This window comes from Eretmochelys imbricata, chromosome 14, assembly GCF_965152235.1.
Source record: "Eretmochelys imbricata isolate rEreImb1 chromosome 14, rEreImb1.hap1, whole genome shotgun sequence".
In the NCBI taxonomy this organism is placed as follows: domain Eukaryota; kingdom Metazoa; phylum Chordata; order Testudines; family Cheloniidae; genus Eretmochelys; species Eretmochelys imbricata.
The window spans coordinates 8,841,568-8,855,040 of record NC_135585.1 but is presented as its reverse complement, the minus strand read 5'-3'; the positions used below and the strand labels follow the sequence as shown (position 1 = coordinate 8,855,040).

The following is a 13,473-nucleotide window of genomic DNA, read 5'->3' as shown; positions in this document are numbered from 1 at the left end:
AGTCTGAACTGTAACCCAGTTTGAGGAGCCTTAAGGTAGTCTGACCTGTTCTTACTGAACCAGTTGAAAGGGCAAATTGTGGCCACATTCATACAGACACCATGGTCACCAGCGAGGATTGAACCTAGGACCTTCTGCACAAAAGCATAAGCCTATATCACTTTAGCTGAAGGAGTACTCCTTTTGCAACAGGTCACTGGGGCCAGCCACTAAAGAAAGCATGGTCATACACTAAGCCAGTGCACACTACTACACTCGATATAGGATTTCAGTTTGGGCCCCCAGATACAATTTTAAGGCCCAAAGAACACCTTTGGAACATTTGGGGGTTATTGACTTGCTAAATAAAAGCTGGAAAACACAGTTTCCCACATTAGCATCTTGTAGGTTTTTTGCATTGTTCTAAAGATGCCGATCTCTAGCTGTCAGCCACCTCTCTCCCCCCACTGTGAAGTAGAGCTCAAGAGATATCTGCTTTTTTCCATGTTTCTGAATCTCTTTGATACCCTTCAAGGTGGAAAGCCCTATAGAAGCTAGATATATTTATGCTACAGTTACCATTTGGACAGCCAGTTTCTACCTTACCCTACTATCAAGGCATAACAGACGCCAGTTTTTAGCAGGATGCCTCATTCAGGCCTGTTTAGTATGCTAGATTTTCCATTAACATACCATTCCTACTTCTATAGTAACAGATTGGTGGGAATAAGTACTCTTTCTTTAAAACACAAGGGCTAGAGGAAGCTTCCAGCTAGAAGCTCTGCAATGATCTAGTCTAATAAAGGTCTTTGTTCAGTGCTAGAAGAAAGTTACTTTTTAACATTGCCAAAATGACAAGCACAACCCAGAAGAAGAATGTAACAAGTATCCACAGCAGCAAGCAGGATTTCTGCTTGAACATTAAAAGTTTAGATATCAGCCCTATAATAGCACATATTAAGATTACTATTTCATAGTTGTATAAAATTAATCAGTTGAATATATTTAAAACAAAGTAAAATTGGAGCTGTCTAATACTGAAACGTAAGTGATTTTAAATGTAGGTGTCATTTGATTAAAAATTTATAACAGCAACTTTCTTAATGCTTGCATGCATACGCACACTATACGAAAGGTCTGATAGCAACAGAGTATAATAGAAAACAACAGAAGAGCAGTGAACCACTACATCACCAAAGCAGCATATTCAACACTTTAATGTTGAATTCAAAGCAAATTTCTATACTGTATGGGTTAGTTATAAAACCTACTCCACCCTCCTGAAAGCTTTTAGATCACTCGTAACAAAAGGCAGCCACTGACAAATGCATACATTGTCCTGCATGAATTATAGGGCAGAGCCTACAAGCATCTGCATTACCAGTGCAGCTTTTGACTAAGCCCACTTGATCTGGGGTTCATCTTTTCCTCTCAAGAATTCTGTTCTCCAGAACATTCACTAGAATCTTCATATCAGCACTGAGAGACATAGGATAGTAGTTGTCTGGTGTTCTCCAGTCACTTTGAAAAACAAAATCACAAGATCTTTATCATCAATTCAGCCTCTGTCAACAGCCAGAATTCCAAATACAACCAAAAGAATAAAAACTAAAGATTTCCAGTCTATGCGTACAAAACTCAATCTCCACAAAATACTTGTGGTCAAAGTGGCTGTAGCCTTAACCTAAGCAATGAACTGTGTCATCAAGCCACTAACTGAAATAGTCAGCAATGAACTTGCAGCACTACCTTTGCCATAAAGCTAGGCTGGAATACTCCTCCCAATATGTTCAGCTGAGAATGACCCTGCACTAGAAAAAATAATCTACCATTAAAGTTCTTGGTCTAATTTCTGGGACTCCGTTTATTCACATCAGGAAAGAGATTTAATTCCTTGACAAACAGAACTTATTTTACCTTTTCAGTCTACAGTCTTTTTCCAAGTTGGGACATTAAATATCCTCCTTAAAACAGAACCACAGAGCATTACATTTGTCATAAATATAAATGGAAGGGTAAACACCTTTAAATCCCTCCTGGCCAGAGGAAAAACCCTTTCACCTGTAAAGGGTTAAGAAGCTAGGATAACCTCGCTGGCACCTGACCAAAATGACCAATGAGGAGACAAGATACTTTCAAAAGCTGGGGGGAGGGAGAAACAAAGCCTCTCTCTCTCTGTCTGTGTGATGCTTTTGCCAGGGACAGAACAGGAATGGAGTCTTAGAATTTAGTAAGTAATCTAGCTAGATATGCGTTAGATTCTGATTCCTTTAAATGGTGAGAAAATAAGCTGTGCTGAATGGAATGTAGATTCCTGGTTTTGTGTCTTTATAACTTAAGGTTTTGCCTAGAGGGATTCTCTATGTTTTGAATCTAATTACCCTGTACGGTATTTACCATCCTGATTTTACAGAAGTGATTCTTTTTACTTTTTCTTCTATTAAAATTCTTCTTTTAAGAATCTGATTGCTTTTTCATTGTTCTTAAGATCCAAGGGTTTGGATCCAAGGGTTCACCTATGCAAATTGGTGAGGATCTTTAACAAACCTTCCCTAGGAAAGGGGGTGTAAGATTTGGGAGGATTTTGGGGGGGAAAGACGTTTCCAAACGGGCTCTTTCCCAATTATATACCTGTTAGACGTTTGGTGGTGGCAGCGATAAAGTCCAAGGGCAAAAGGTAAAATAGTTTGTACCTTGGGGAAGTTTTTACCTAAGCTGGTAAAAGTAAACTTAGGAGGTTTTCATGCAGGTCCCCACATCTGTACCTTAGAGTTCAGAGTGGGGAAGGAACCTTGACATGGTGGCAGAGCGGTGGGATTACCTTGAAATCATTTTGAGATCAATCTGAGATTTTTTTGAACCAGAAGCACAGATTTGAAAAGGAAATATTTTTTTTTCCTTTGGGCTGCTGGAAAGCAGGTTTTAAACTGAAAGCAGTTAGAGGTTTTTTTTTTTCTCTGCTTGGGAGCCAGAGCAGAGACAAAAGGGAATTGTCTTTTGTGAGCTGGAGTTTTCTCTACCTAAAGGCAGGGCAGTAAACCTCCTGCAGGGAAATTCACAAGTCTTCACAGACCTGAAGAGTTTTGTTATTTTTTACCTAAGAGCAACTAGAGGGGTTTTCTGCCTATTTGCCTGGAGACAAAGGTGGTTTTTTTGTTTGTTTGGGGTTTTTTTAGGATTTTTCAGTAGATTGACAATCACTATCAGAGAATATAGGTATCATATTACAGCACAGCAAAATTTTACAAGCCAAGTTTTTTTGTTTGTTTTATTTCTAACTCTCTGGTGTAAAGTTAGTTAAAAACAGAGAGGCAAAGATGACAGAAACCAAGACACAACATAAATTGAAGTTAGCCAGACTGGAGGCAGCGAAAGAGGCAGAAAAAGCCCTAGAAGTTGCCCACAGGAGAGCTATGGCGGCAAGGGCCAAAGAACTGGAGGAGAAGGAAAAAGAGAGGAAGCATGCACTGGAGATGGAGAAGGCAAAAGCTCAGCAAAATATACCAACAAACCCTAGCAATCCTTCTCCAGGTACCACTTCCCATCCCAGAAAGTTCCCCACCTGCAAGACAGGTGATGATACCGAGGCCTTCTTGGAAAACTTCGAAAGGGCCTGCCTTGGGTACAGCATCTCTATGGACCAATACAGGGTAGAGCTGAGACCGCAACTCAGTGGACCCTTAGCTGAGGTGTCAGCTGAAATGCCTAAGGAACAAATGAACCAGTAGGAACTGTTTAAAACCAAGGAGAGAGTCAGAATGGGGCTAACACCCGAGCATTCCCGTCGGCGGTTCAGAGCCCTAAAGTGGAAACCAGTCGTGTCATTTACCTGATATGCCTACCACATTGTGAAACATTGGGATGCCTGGATATCAAGAGCAAGTGTTTAAATCTCCAGAAGATTTGCCCTTCCTAATGCAAATGGAGCAGTTCTTAGAGGGTGTTCCCGACAGTGGCCAATGCCAGATGCCCCCAGAGGGAATGACCAGAACAGGTAATCATCAAGTGATCCATCCCCTATTGCCCATTCCCAGCTTCTGGCCTACAGAAGCTAGGGACACCATCCCTGCCCGTCCTGACTAATAGCCATTGATGGACCTATCCTCCATGAACTTATCTAGTTCTTTTTTGAACCCCGTTGTAGTCTTGGCCTTCACAACATCCTCTGCAGTCAGTCAACCTGTGGAACTCTTTGCCATTGTGTGAAGAAATACTTCCTTTTGTTTGTTTTAAACCTGCTATTAATTTCATTTGTTAAGGAAGTATTATTTACGCCTTCTCTCATTTACTTTCTCCACACCAGTCATGATTTTATAGACCTCAATCATATCTCCCCCCTTAGTCGTCTCTTTTCCAAGCTGAAAAGTCCGTTTTATTAATCTCTCCTCATACAGAAGCCATTCTATTCCCCTATCATTTTTGTTGCCCTTTTCTGAACCTTTTCCAATTCCAATATATCTTTTTTAAGATGGGGCAACCATATCTGCAAGCCGTATTCAAGACATGGATTTATATACAGGCAATGATGTTTTCTGTGTTATTATCTATCCCTTTCTTACTGATTCCCAACATCCTGTTTGCTTTTTTGACTGCTGCTGCACATTGAGTGGATGTTTTCAAAGAACTATCCATAATGACTCCAAGATCTCTTTCTTGAGTGGTAACCGCTAATTTAGACCCATCATTTATATGTATTGTGACAGGGTCAGGCCAGATGGCTATAGGAGAGTAATAGAAGGCAGATATTAGCCCCAGGCTAAGTAGGTCCCTTTTCCCTGGGTAAGGTAACAGGGAAGGTTCCAGAACAATCAGGAACCTTCTGGAGACAATTAAGACAGGCTGATTAGAACACCTGCAGCCAATCAAGAAGCTGCTAGAATCAATTAAGGCAGGCTAATCAGCGCACCTGGGTTTTAAAAAGGAGCTCACTTCAGTTTGTGGTGTACATGTGAGGAGCTGGGAGCAAGAGGCACTAGGAGCTGAGAGCGAGAACGCGGACTGAGGTGTATAAGCATTATCAGACACCAGGAGGAAGGTCCTATGGTGAGGATAAAGAAGGTGTGGGAGGAGGCCATGGGGAAGTAGCCCAGTGAGTTGTAGCTGTCGCTCAGCTGTTCCAGGAGGCACTCTAGACAGCTGCATTCCACAGGGCCTTGGGCTGGAACCCAGAGTAGAGGGCGGGCCTGGGATCTCCCCAAATCCTCCCAACTCCTGGTCAGACACAGGAGGAGTTGACCTGGACTGTGGGTTCAGAAAAACGACCAAGCTGAGGGCTGCCGTGAAGCTCCAAGGCGAGCAAATCCGCCAATAAGCACAAGATCCACCAAGGTAGAGCAGGAACTTTGTCACAGTATAGTTGGGATTATGTTTTCCAATGTGCATTACTGTGCATTTATCAACATCGAATTTCATCTACCATTTTGTTGCCCAGTCACCCAGTTTTGTAAAAGCCTTCTGTAGCTCTTCACAGCCTGCCTGGGACTTAACTATCTCGAGCAGAACTTCAGCGGATGTAAACTATCATAACTCTACTGAAGTCAATGGAGCCATGGCAATTTACACCAGCTGAAGATCTGCCCAAGAATCTTTCTATTTAAAGACCCCACACTTCAGGAAGAGGAGGATTACCTCAGTAGAAGATTTTGATTTTTTAAAAATTTTCTACTGGAAAGTAATTCAACTTTCTTCCTAAGGTTTCTCTCTCTTTTAGCTGTACTTTAAGAATATATACATCAAGGAAAGATAACTTAAGAGGAATTTAAAAAAAAACAACCTGAGTTCAGAGCACTATTTCTCTTCTGGAAAGTTGATTTCCTCAAGTACACCTAAAAAGCAGAGTTGTAACTCCTTACTTTGTCACAGGAATTAGTGAGGTCTTCAATTACTACAGGAGAACATAGAACTCTGATCCTGGCAGATAATGCCTTTCACTCCAACTAGGAAGATGCAGACATAAAAGTATGATTTTTGCCCAGAGATGATTGGGGGGGGAGGGACACCAAACAGGTAAGAGCACCTATTAAAAAAAGACAGCTCTTAAAAATACCACCTGTAAAATGGGTATAAAATATTCACCTCCTTGAGGGGATAGTTTATTGAGCTTCATTAAAGGAGAATTATTTTTCTATGAAAATGAAAAGCATGGGTATTAAGTAACGAATGTTTGTAAAGCTCTTTGATTGTTCAGAAAATTCTGAGATTCGTAGATGAAAGGTTCTATAGAAGTGCAAAGCATTATTCTACTTTAATGAAAGCTGTTTCAAACTATCACCCAAGAGACAAGCAAGATGGGTTGCCCAATAAAGAACAGCTTTTAAACAAAGGTCAAACAAAACTGCAATGAAAACTACGGGAACATTTTAAAAGAGAGAGAGTCACCCCCACTAATCTTTAGTGCAGGTACCACTGTACTAGAGGCCTTCATAAGTTCTTCTAAATTCATACAAAGAACTTTTAGTGTTATCTAAATGTACTTTGTTCTACTTTAATCACATGTTCCTCAAACTTTTTTTTTTTTTTTTAGCTTTCCAGCATTGGATGAACACATTATTAAATTAGAACAAAGTAGATTTAGCTAACACTAAATTAAGTTCTTTGTGAATTCCCCTAAGTTTTAAAGAAACTGTAAATCAGAGATGAAAAATAAAAAGCAAACATAGCACCTTACAAAGAAGGACAATATAACAACTAGAGCTGGGTGGAGAAAAGTAATCTCATTTCAGAGGATATTTCAGAATTCAATTTTGTTCAACTTTAGAATGGAAACTGGAAGTCCTGAAGTTCTCTGTGAAAGGGGATGGAGCTCTGGCTCCAGGGCAGTTTGCGTGGTGGGCTGCCCCAGAACTTGGGCCCTTCAAAGTCGTGGGCTGCCAAGGAGCTGTGAACCTGGGAGCCAACTATCCAAATGTGGACCACACTGAAAAAGTTTGAGCGCCCCTGCAGTAATGGATTTTGACAATACATTTTGAGGGAGATGTATTGTCTATCTAGTGGATTGACCACAGGAATGGGAGACAGGAATTTCTGAGTTCTAGTTCTGGCTCTGATCCCAACTTCCTGAGGACTTACATAGGGTAAGACAACAAGGAGTCCAGTGGCACCTTAAAGACTAACAGATTTATTTGAGCATAAGCTTTTGTGGTTAAAAACCTCACTTCTTCAGATGCATGTTGTTTTTGAGGATACAGACTAACACGGCTACCCCCTGATACTTGACACCATGCATAGGGTAAAACATACTGTCTTACCCTATCTATGCTATAGTTGGTAAGTTGTATTTAAAACACATTAACTGGTTGAAGTGAACACCATGCTCCCCACAGCGTGGACCTTGACCAGCTAACCTTTCTCTCGCACACTTTTATGCTAGTCCAGACAGGCTCTTACAGGGCTTGATCAAATCACTTAGCTTGCCTTACTTCCCTAAAATGGGGATGATATTAATGAACCTACCTCACAGGGGTAATATGTGGGATTAGTTAGTGCTTGAAAAGTGTTCTTCAGATGGAGAGAGCTACCAGTATTAGATATTTACTCTAGTACAAAAACAAAATATGAAGAGATTAAACACAAAATGTAGATATAAACTAAAGTGAAATCTTCTTAGTGATGCAGGAAGGGGAGGTACGGCTGGTGCGTGGAACTTTATTACAACTTGTTCTCCTGCGCAAAGAGCAAACAATCCGCTCCTCTTTAATCTGATGAAAGATTATTTCAAACTTCAGTGGATTAATCTATGGTTGACAGGGCTGCCTGCCTCACTGATTAAATTAAAGGATGTTGTAAAAGCTTTTTATTTTTTGGTGAAGTGTCCAATAGAAAAACCAAGAAAGGATAGAATGTCCATTTTGGATTTAAAGTTTTAAAAAGCAAAGCCTAACAGTCTCCAAACTGTATTATAACCAACTTTATTTTATTCAGTTCTGATGCTTGGTCACCAAGGTGAAGCTACCTCTAGGTGAGTAATACACAAGTATCCCCCCCCAAAGAGATTTAGATAATAGAGCAAAACTCTTAAATTTCAGTTTTGCTTTAAAAAAAACATACTTACAGATTATACTGAAATAGACTAATCAGTGTCCAATGCTACCTGCATTTGCTCATAAATATTTTATACAAAAATTGTTCTTCTTCCAAAAAGTGTGTGCTACTATCCACCTCAAATCTTCTCTTTTTTCCTTTTAAAAAAGTAGAATCATTTGCATGCTAAATTACTGCACATGTAGCACTGGCATATTTCTCATATAAAAATATACAATATACAGAGATCAAATTCTGCCCCTATATACTAATCAGGCAACCCCATTAACAATAATGGTTTGCCCAGTGAATAAGCCAGGGCAAAATGTAACTGAAGATGTCTAGCTTTCACAAATTGAAAATTATTTTTTTTTTAAATACACCAATAATTTGTTCATCCACAACTACTACAAAACTAGGAAAGAGGCCTCCACATACAGGAAGAAAGAGAATAGTGTAAAGCAGTGGTTCTCAAAGCCGGTCCGTTGCTTGATTGCAGCTCCCACTGGCCGCGGTTCACCGCTCCAGGCCAATGGGGGCTGCAGGAAGCGGCGTGGCACAAGGGACAAACCTGCGGATGCAGCAGGTAAACAAACCGGTCCAGCCCTCCAGGGGCTTTCCCTGAACAAGCAGCGGGCCAGCTTTGAGAACCACTGGTGTAAAGGACATGATTTAAAATAAAGGGATTTAACAGCTACAAGAAGCTACAAATAAAAATGAGCAGCACTGAGTTAGTAACTAACTTTTTACTCTAGGGGAGCCAGAGTTCAAATAGGAAAGGTCACTGAAAAAATACAGCTAACATGGTCTTTGCTCAACAGTTATTCTTAACCACACAAGAGCCTCCTAATGAGATTTGCCTCCTTGTCTGTTTTTATTCTTCTTCACAAGAACAGAACTATTAACTTACATTTTTTTCATATTTTACATTTATAATCATAATTCTGATTTAATGCCATTCAGAGGATTATCAAACTGCAGGATTAGTATTTTAAGGCTCTTTTATATCTAACGACAAGACATATTCCATTCATTTTTTTCAGTTCTCAAACATTTCCAAAAAAGTTGTTTTAAGGGTTTATTTATTTTTGTGAACTAAAAAACACATTTACAGAACCATCTACATTTGTGTGATTAACAGTCAGAACAGAACTGCACAGGCTGAACCCTCCCAGGCAGCGAGGTAATAACTGAAAAAAAGTTGCTGCAGAATCATGAGAGAGAGACTGCTCCAGACCAATAGCTTCTTTATAGGTTAGTGCAAGTTGGAATGCACATATTTTACACTATAAACCTATTTTAAGAAATCACAGCGGTAAAGGAGAATGGGGGTGGAAGGAATCTCTTCGCTCTCAATCTCTCATGAGCCAAGGTTACTGACTGTCAACTATTCTACAATACTCCCCACGGGTCATGGACACGCACAGTGCACCGAATCCTGCTTCTCTGGCTCTCACAAGCCCTCCCACTGATTAACTATGGCCCACATGCCATCATCCTCAGTCAAGCAAACTCCCCTTAACTTCAATCAGAGTATCCGCCATCCTTCCTTGTACAAATGTGTCCCTCAATTTGTAACTGTATTTGGTCATAGGTGGGTTAACTTCATTCACAGTTTGACAAAGAAAAGCCAAGGTTGTATTAAATGGGCTATCATTGTCCTGATTCCTACAGTTTTTGTGGTTCTAGCTACGCAATACCATGCAGTTCTAACAATCCCACTCCAAACATGAAGGACCTGAAAACAGACCAGCAGTAGCTATTGCAGCAGTTAACATGGATCATTGCTGCCAAAGGGTTTATGAATCACACAAGGTTATTCCGGCCTCACGTGGGGGTGGAGAGAGAGAAAAAACTAAACTGGTATTGAATAAATGCAAGCCATACTTCTCAAGATAGGACAGAGAAAACACAAGCAAAACTGGAGGTCATGTCTTCCTGAGCAAGCATTCTCAAATTTGTTCCTAGCACTGACAGTAATTTAACAAGAAATTGTCTAGTGAATACCTTTTCTCCCATTCATTATTGGATGAGCCATGTCTCCTCTCATTCACATCCTTGTGGCAGCTATTGCAATGGCTTACATGAAAAAGTAATTGTAGAACAGTATTTAATGGATTCTTAGCCTTTTAATGTGATTTGTCAGCTGGGAAATGAGAAAAGCCAGCACCATATGACCAGCCTGCTCTCCATGGTCCACAGCCCACAATTTGGGAACCAACAGCCTAATGGGCCAGGATTTCCCAAGTTCTGACCCTGGCACCTAATCTACACTACAGAGTTGGTCAACCTAAGTCGACGACTTGGGTCAACCTAGTTGTGCATGTGTCTACACCAAAATTTCTCTCCTGGTGATGTAAGCAATCTCTGCTCTAGCCTCATTGTGAGACCTTGGGCAAGTTGCTGCTGTGCTTCTGTTTCCACATCTGAGACAGGGAGATAAACATACTTACTTACCTCACAGGGATGAGGTTAAGCTTAACATAGTTAATGCTAATGCAGTGCTTTGAACACTGATGTTGCTGCAGAATTGCTAAAATAGAATCTAGATTTTGACACAGAACAGAGCTAAACTAGCTGCAGAATCACATGGGCCTGACACTTTCTAGGGATGGAACTTGTGCATATTATAGAGATCATCAATAAAAACTTGTGTGCATCAAACTCCTTTAAATTCCAATTCTAGGAGGTTCAAAAACATAACAAGGGATCTTGTGCTAAGAACAGCAGGAAGGAAATAAATAAATAAATGAAAAACGTGTGTGGAGTTTTACAAGTACCAAACAACCCTTTGTGCTTAAGGCAACATCCTCCTTGCTTCAATCAGATTTACATTCAGCCCTAATACTGAGATAATGAAATGCAAGTATACAGAAATATTGTAGCGTTACCTCAGGAAGGGGAAGGAGAGAAGGAAAACTGAATAACATTTCCCAAGATTGGTAAAAATGTGAGCTAAGAGGCCACCTGCCTTTCTGCTACTTGATTCTTCTCTCCCCATGTAGGGGACAAGAAAATTTCCATCCAGGGAATTTCTTTTGAACTATTGTGCTGGAGAGATGGACTTTGCCTTCCCTTCTCACTCTCCCACCCCCCACCGCACTTCAACAAAAGAAGAGGCTCAGGGCTGGTCTACACCTACAGCGCTGCAGCTGCACCACTGTAGCATTTAGTGAAGATGCTGCTTATGCCAATAGGAGGGCTTCTCCTGTCGGCGTAGGTACTTCATCTCCCCGACAGGTGACAGCTATGTCAACAGGAAAAGCCTTCCTGTCAACACAGCACTATCTACACCAGGGGTTAGGCTGGTATAACTATGTCACTCAGGGGTGTGGAAAATCCATGATGCAGTTATACTGATATAAGTTGGTAGCGTAGACCAGAGTTCTGCTGCCCAAAACAACAGGTGCGCCAAGATAAGTACAGACCTTAGGAGAATCACGGGTGAAAGAAGCATCTGGACACACACACACATCCTTTGCTCTCCCTTCCCATGAAGCCAAGCAAAAAGCCACCAATCTAATAACTCTAAAGCAAGGTAGGGCAAAGGCTCCTGCAATATAACCAGACAGGATAAAGCTTTCCATAGCGATCATCTCACCTGTATAGAAAATTAACTTATTCTATCTTTAAATCCTTTCAACTCTATGAGTAGCTTCCATGATGAACTAGCCCACAAATAAAGACCTGATTTCTTTTTCCCCTCACTGGTGTGTGAAGAGGCACAGAGGAACCAACAGGTAGGAAAATACAATTTAGACTATCATGTTCCAGTTAATGTGCCAAAGAGGGAACAAATTCTGATCTGATGCCCCTAATAAATATATCAATAACTATGGGGTTACATAGAGAGATGAGTGGGGAGCGAGCACACACTTTGGCTCTACTTTAAAGCAGCAAATTGTTAGATCACCTAAAAATAGCATTCAAACTGGGACTTTGACAACATAAGGATGACCAGCCAGGAAAGAACACCAACAAAAACTCCAATAAAAATCAATAAATATTTAAGGCATAGGTAAATTAACAAGATATAAGGAAGTGTATAATCATGCAGCTGTATCCCTCCAGCTGTGCTAGAAAGTCTGAGGCTATGGCTACACTCTGAGGCTTTCAGCAACGGCTGTGCCACTACAGCCATGCTGCTAAAAGGCACGCAGTGTAGCTGCTATTTCTCAGCAGGAGAGAGCTCTCCTGCTGACAAAAAATTTCCACCCCACACAAGCAGCAGCGGCTTTGTCAGCAGGAGAGGTACTCCTGCTGACCAAAAAAAAAAAAAAAGGAGTACTTGTGGCACCTTAGAGACTAACAAATAAATGTGTTAGTCTCTAAGGTGCCACAAGTACTCCTTTTCTTTTTGCGGATACAGACTAACATGGCTGCTACTCTGAATCCTGCTGACAAAGTGCTCGTTCGGGGGGGGCGGGAGGGGTTAACACCCCTGAATGACAAAAGTTTTGCCAACAAAGTGCCAGTGTAGACAAACCCCAAGTTTCTTAATGTCGGCTAGATCTTCCAAGCCCATTCTTATGCAAAACTTGCAGTCAGTCATGCAACAAGGACCAAAGAGGTCCATCAGTGGGCCTTCTTGTCTGAGGATTACTCACAAGAGTAAGGGTTTGCAAGCACTGGCCTTTAAATATAACCCAGTAGCAAATCATTAATGTTTTACTCTTAAACAATATATCTATTTCCAAGTAATGTTCCTTTAGTTTTTAATTCAAAATGTGGAACATAAAATTCTCAGACTAGATTACTATAAACTCGCAAAGATATATAAAACTCAAAACTACAGGTAACTAACCACGTTGTAACATTAAAAATGCTCAACAGCACAATTAAAAACAGGATCTCTCTACGGGCACTCCCTATTGTTGCTAATCACAACTTATAGTTTTAAGACAGGAATTAGATTTTTTTTTTAAAAAAAGTATGTTACAGACATGATTAGGCACAGATACTAAAATAATTCCAAATATCTTCTGACTGTAATTTGTTGTTTAGATGAGAAATCTGAAATTTTCTGGTCCATTGTCATATGCCTTTATTATACAAGTTTTCAGTGCTTTTGAACAGTGCTAGTTTAAATGACGAGGTGCTCCAACAAGGAGGATAAAGCCAGCCCTGTGGAGGACCCAAATAAAGTATGACAGTTTAACAAGAAAATTAAATTTGTGGTAAAAAAAATTCAAGAGTCTAAATCTCACTGAAAGCAAATCTGATCTATCAGATCAGGGATCCTGTCTTTTTTAGTGGGTTTGTAAGTGCATATTTAATAGACTTTACAAACAATGTAAAACCACGATATGAACTTGGGATTTAGACAACATTCCAGACATCAAACTGATTTAGCTGTACTTATGATTCCTAATCTTTTGTATTGGTAGTATTAGAATTGTTAATCGGTCCTGGTTGCAGGTCAGGGCTAACATTCAGCTGCTACCTGAAGTTAGTGAAAATCTTCAACTATAAAAC

The 13,473-nt window shown here is 40.4% G+C and overlaps 1 protein-coding gene across 3 annotated transcripts in view; it reads right to left on the bottom strand.

Annotated features, from left to right (window-relative positions):
• TEX2 (testis expressed 2) overlaps nt 1–13,473 on the bottom strand; it is a 117,016-nt gene that overhangs the window by 92,083 nt on the left and 11,460 nt on the right. The window contains exon 1 of one of the 3 annotated variants that reach the window (XM_077833101.1): nt 3,542–3,622. The exons of the other annotated variants lie outside the window; for them this stretch is intronic. The gene's annotated coding sequence lies outside the window, so the exon portion shown is untranslated. Of the gene's footprint in view, nt 1–3,541; nt 3,623–13,473 lie in introns of those variants that run through there. 3 annotated transcript variants of the gene reach the window in all.